This window comes from Muntiacus reevesi, chromosome 4, assembly GCF_963930625.1.
Source record: "Muntiacus reevesi chromosome 4, mMunRee1.1, whole genome shotgun sequence".
NCBI lineage: Eukaryota > Metazoa > Chordata > Mammalia > Artiodactyla > Cervidae > Muntiacus > Muntiacus reevesi.
Genome location: NC_089252.1, coordinates 124478487 through 124484367, shown reverse-complemented (window position 1 = coordinate 124484367; position 5881 = coordinate 124478487). Strand labels below are relative to the sequence as shown.

General features: G+C 41.7%; 1 pseudogene; it reads left to right on the top strand.

Moving 5' to 3' along the window:
- Nucleotides 1-3197: 3197 nt before the first annotated feature.
- Nucleotides 3198-5560, top strand: LOC136167009 (stress-70 protein, mitochondrial pseudogene; annotated as a pseudogene).
- The last annotated feature ends 321 nt before the right edge of the window (nt 5561-5881 follow it).

Below are 5881 nucleotides of genomic sequence, written 5' to 3'. Positions count from 1 at the left end.
GTCTAAGCTAGAGAAGAGTTGAGAATGAGTAGGTGTGGGAAAAAATAATGATGGACTGTCCTCATAACATATTGATATAGAGAAGACTCTTGAGATTCCCTTGGACAGCAAGGAGATCAAACCAGTCAATCCTAAAGGAAATCAGTCCTGAATATTCATTGGAAGGACTGATGGTGAAGCTGAAGTTCCAATAATTTGGCTGCCTGATGTGAAGAATTGACTCATCAGAAAATATCCTGATGCTGGAAAAGACTGGAGGAGAAGGGGATGACAGAGGACAAAATGGTTGGATGGTATCACCGACTCAATGGATATGAGTTTGAGCAAGCTCTGGGAGCTGGTGAAGGACAGGGAAGCCTGGTGTGCTGCAGTCCACACAGTCACAAAGAGCTGGACACAACTTAACAACTGAACAATAGAGATGTCAGGCATTTAAGTGGAGCCCACATACAGGCCAAGAGTATGAGAGGTCAGGGCTAAGGAGAACTCAAAATCAAGTCCCAGTTTTCTTCTTAATTCTAGTTTGACCTTGAAATGCCATCTAAATTTCTCCTTTCAATTTATTCATCAGCAAAATAGATCTTTTAAAAAGATGTAAAATATAACTTGCTACATATTTATCAAAGCTTTAAAATACTTTTTAAGTACTTCTTTTCCTAGGACATCTGAAAATGTGACATGGAAAATCTTTGTTTTTACAAAAATTAACAAGTATATAGTGTAATAAAGATGAAAATATAAGTCTCCAATCTTACAGAGTTCAAGTTTAAAAAATTAAGAAAATTACTTCTAAAACTACCTAATGCTAATGGTTATTTCTTATAAAATTAACTGGAAGTTACTGCATATAATTTTTTGCTTGAATTGAAAGCATATTTTCACTTTAAGACAAAAATAGTTACTGCCAAAATTAAACAATTATGGGTATATAGCAGAAAATAACACATTTGAAAACAATTTGGCACATGCTTATGTTCCAAATTTATATGAGCTCTGAATACGTCATACTTCCTTAAGACAAATACATAGTTCATATTTAATTATTCTTTCTTCACAAAGATGCCTCCATGTTTAAGCACAGCCTGATAATACATATATATCCTGTTCAGTTCAGTTCAGTTGCTCAGTTTTGTCCAACTCTTTACAACCCCATGGATTGCAGCACTCCAGGCTTCCCATTACATTAACTCCTAGAGCCTACTCAAACTCGTCCATCACGTCAGTGATCCCATCCAACCATCTCGTCCTCTGTCTTCCCTTTCTCCTCCCACCCAGCATCTTTCCCAGCATCAGGGTCTTTTCCAATGAGCCAATTCTTCACATCAGGTGACCAAAGTACTGGAGTTTCAGCTTCAGCATCAGTCCTTACAATGAACATACAAGACTGATTTCCTTTAGGATTGACTGGTCAATACATCCTATGTGTAGTAACAAATATTCATATGAATCATACCAATGAGGCTGTAAAAGAAATTACATCATTCTTTTTTTTTCCTTTGCTTTTCTCACAAGATCTTCCTCTAATTGACCACATAAAGATAAGAGCAGCCTGGTTGAGGCATGTTACTCAATTTGCCAAGACTGATTTAACTGCTTTAGCTAAGAGGCAACCGGCCTCTCTCTCTCTCTCTCTATCCTGCCTGTTCATTGACCCATCGTGGAAAAATGTAGGCTCCTATCCAGCACCCTAGACCACTGAGACCAGCCTTCACATCCCAGAGGTGGAAAATGGTACCATTTCTATTGATCAATAGTGAGTGAAATATAGTACTCCAGAAAGCTAAATGGTCCTTTTGTGCTGATAAGAAAATTCATCTGCAGTGTTTGAAAAAGTCTGCAAGAGCATGAAAAATTCTAAGTGCCTGCAGGGAATCACATGTCAACCATCACAGAGAGCATGCAAGATTCAAGTTACCACACAGTTGACTTGTGGGATTCTTGATTCACCTTCATGTATCACGAGATGATGTCACTTCATCTATACATTATGATCTTGTATTCACCATTCTCTCTCTTCCTGTGACTAAGAAGATATTTCTTTCTTCTAAGTAAAGAAAACAGAAAATCTTTTGAATAATATGTCCACACTTACTTTTCTCTTGCTGTAAAATGTATGATGTGTTTGTTTACATATGAATTTGGAAAAAAATTTCTGATGAGCATGTATTGCTGTACCTAAAAAACATTTAGAGATATTCCTGCTGCAAATGTTTTTCTAAATTATTTAAGGAGTCTTTGATAACAACAAATATGCTAAATTTCAAAGTCCTGTTTTAATATTACTAACTTTTCTCTTTTCTAAATATTGGATTATAACTGAAAGCTGCTGAAAGTCACTCAGTTGTGTCCTACCCCATGGACTCTATATAGTCCATGAATTTCTCCAGGCCAGAGTACTGGAGTGGATAGCCATTCTCTTCTCCAGGGGATCTTTCCAAACCACAGATCGAACCCAGGTCTCCTGCATTGCAAGTGGATTCTTTACCAGCTGAGCCACAAGGGAAGCCAAAGAATACTGGAGAGGGTAGCCTACCCCTTCTCCAGGGGATCTTCCTGACCCAGGAATTGAACCGAGGTTTACTGCATTGCAGGCAGATTCTTTACCGACTGAGCTATCAGGGAAGCCCAAATTATAACTGTACTAATATTACATCCTTCAACAGTACGTGAACTGTGAAATACCAAATGTTCAACCTGGATTTAGAAAAGGCAGTGGAACCAGAGATCAAATTGCCAACATCCCCTGGATCATTGAAAAAGCAAGAGAGTTCCAGAAAAACATCTACTTCTGCTTTATTGACTATGTCAAAGCCTTTGACTGTGTAGATCACAATAAACTGTGGAAAATTCTGAAAGAGATGGGAATACCAGACCACCTGACCTGCCTCTTGGGAAATCTCTATGCATATTGGGAAGCAAGTTAGAACTGGACATGGAACAACAGACTGGTTCCAAATAGGGAAAGGGGTACATCAAGGCTGTATATTGTCACCATGCTTATTTAACTTATATGCAGAGTACATCATGAGAAATGCTGGGTTGGATAAAACACAAGATTTCCAGGAGAAATATCAATAACCTCAGATATGCAGATGACACCACCCTTATGGCAGAAAGTAAGGACGAACTAAAGAGCCTCTCGATGAAAGTGAAAGAGGAGGAGGTTTCCAGAAGCGCTAGCACCTCTGCGTCCTCTTTGCTGTCTCGTACTTCCACCGTCTAGCAGCCATGATAAGCGCCAGCCGAGCCGCAGTATCCCGTCTCGTCGGCACCGCAGCCTCCCGGGGCCCCACAGCCGCCCGCCACCAGGATGGCTGGAATGGCCTTAGTCATGAGGCTTTTAGAATTGTTTCAAGGCGGGACTATGCATCAGAAGCAATCAAGGGAGCAGTTGTTGGTATTGATTTGGGTACTACCAACTCCTGTGTGGCAGTTATGGAAGGTAAACAAGCAAAGGTGCTAGAGAACGCTGAAGGTGCCAGAACCACCCCTTCAGTTGTAGCCTTTACAGCAGATGGTGAGCGACTTGTTGGCATGCCGGCCAAGCGACAGGCTGTCACCAACCCAAACAACACATTCTATGCTACCAAGCGTCTTATTGGTCGGCGATATGATGACCCAGAAGTTCAGAAGGACATTAAAAATGTTCCTTTTAAAATTGTCCGTGCCTCTAATGGCGATGCCTGGGTTGAAGCTCATGGAAAACTCTATTCCCCAAGTCAGATTGGAGCATTTGTGTTGATGAAGATGAAAGAGACTGCAGAAAATTATTTGGGGCATACAGCAAAAAATGCTGTGATCACAGTCCCAGCTTATTTCAATGACTCTCAGAGACAGGCCACTAAGGATGCTGGCCAGATATCTGGACTAAATGTGCTTCGGGTAATTAATGAACCCACAGCCGCTGCTTTGGCTTACGGTCTGGACAAATCAGAAGACAAAATCATTGCTGTGTATGATTTAGGTGGTGGAACTTTTGATATTTCCATACTGGAAATTCAGAAAGGAGTATTTGAGGTGAAATCCACCAATGGAGACACTTTCTTAGGTGGTGAAGACTTTGACCAGGCCTTGCTGTGCCACATTGTGAAGGAGTTCAAAAGAGAGACAGGGGTTGATTTGACCAAAGACAACATGGCACTTCAGAGAGTTCGGGAAGCTGCTGAGAAGGCCAAGTGTGAACTCTCTTCATCTGTGCAGACTGACATCAATTTGCCTTATCTTACAATGGATGCTTCTGGACCCAAGCATCTGAATATGAAGCTGACTCGGGCTCAGTTTGAAGGGATTGTTACTGATCTAATCAGAAGGACCATTGTCCCATGCCAAAAAGCCATGCAAGATGCAGAAGTCAGCAAGAGTGACATAGGAGAAGTGATTCTGGTTGGTGGCATGACTAGGATGCCCAAGGTTCAGCAGACTGTGCAGGATCTCTTTGGCCGAGCCCCAAGTAAAGCTGTCAATCCTGATGAGGCTGTGGCTATAGGAGCTGCCATTCAGGGAGGTGTGCTGGCTGGTGATGTGACAGATGTGCTGCTGCTGGATGTCACTCCCCTGTCTCTGGGTATTGAAACCCTGGGAGGTGTCTTCACCAAGCTTATTAACAGGAACACCACTATTCCAACCAAGAAGAGCCAGGTGTTTTCTACAGCTGCTGATGGACAGACTCAAGTGGAGATTAAAGTGTGTCAGGGTGAGAGAGAGATGGCTGGAGACAACAAACTTCTTGGACAGTTTACTTTGATTGGAATTCCCCCAGCCCCTCGTGGAGTCCCTCAGATTGAAGTTACATTTGACATTGATGCCAATGGGATTGTACATGTTTCTGCCAAAGATAAGGGTACAGGACGAGAGCAGCAGATTGTGATTCAGTCGTCTGGTGGATTAAGCAAAGATGATATTGAAAATATGGTTAAAAATGCAGAGAAGTATGCTGAGGAAGACCGGCGAAAGAAGGAACGAGTTGAAGCAGTTAATATGGCTGAAGGAATCATCCATGACACAGAGACCAAGATGGAAGAATTCAAGGACCAACTGCCTGCTGATGAATGCAACAAGCTAAAAGAAGAGATCTCCAAAATGAGGGAGCTCCTTGCTCGGAAAGACAGTGAAACGGGAGAAAACATAAGGCAGGCGGCATCTTCCCTTCAGCAAGCGTCATTGAAGCTTTTCGAAATGGCATACAAAAAGATGGCATCTGAGCGAGAAGGCTCTGGAAGCTCTGGCTCTGGGGAGCAAAAGGACAATCAAAAGGAGGAGAAACAGTAACAGCAGTAAACTTTGGAGTTGAAAGGACAACATGCTTGGGAGTGAAGGGATTTCCTGAGCTGAAACGGGCAAACTTCAGTCTTCTACTGTGTTTTTGCAGTATTCTATATATAATTTCCTGAATATGTAAATTTAGTGACCATTAGCTAATGATCATTTCATGAATGACAAGTCCAACAGTACAAAATTCACAGTATTTTGTCCTTAGCCTGTCATTCTTTTTCATTTCAGCTGCATGTAAAGTTGGAAAGATGATTTATTGATCATTCTAAAGATGTAACATTGTTTTGTATTGAAGTAGCCATATTTTCAAGGGGTGAAATCTCTCACAGTGAAGACAGTTGGGTCTGGAATGAAACCATAAGGTTATGAGATCCTTCTAATGACCTGAGTACTGCTGTACCAGCCTGTATATATGTGGAATTCCTCAACTGAGGCCTTGCAAAGCAAGCCAGCTGTGCCATGTTGGGAGGAAGGGCAGGGAAAGCTAGGTCAACAGAAAACTGAGCTAACTATTTATGTTAGATCCAGCTTTAAAACACAAGTCGCCCAAATTTTCTGAAGGCATACTTTCCTAGCTACCCTTCGGCCTTATGTCTGGCACCTGTGTCCT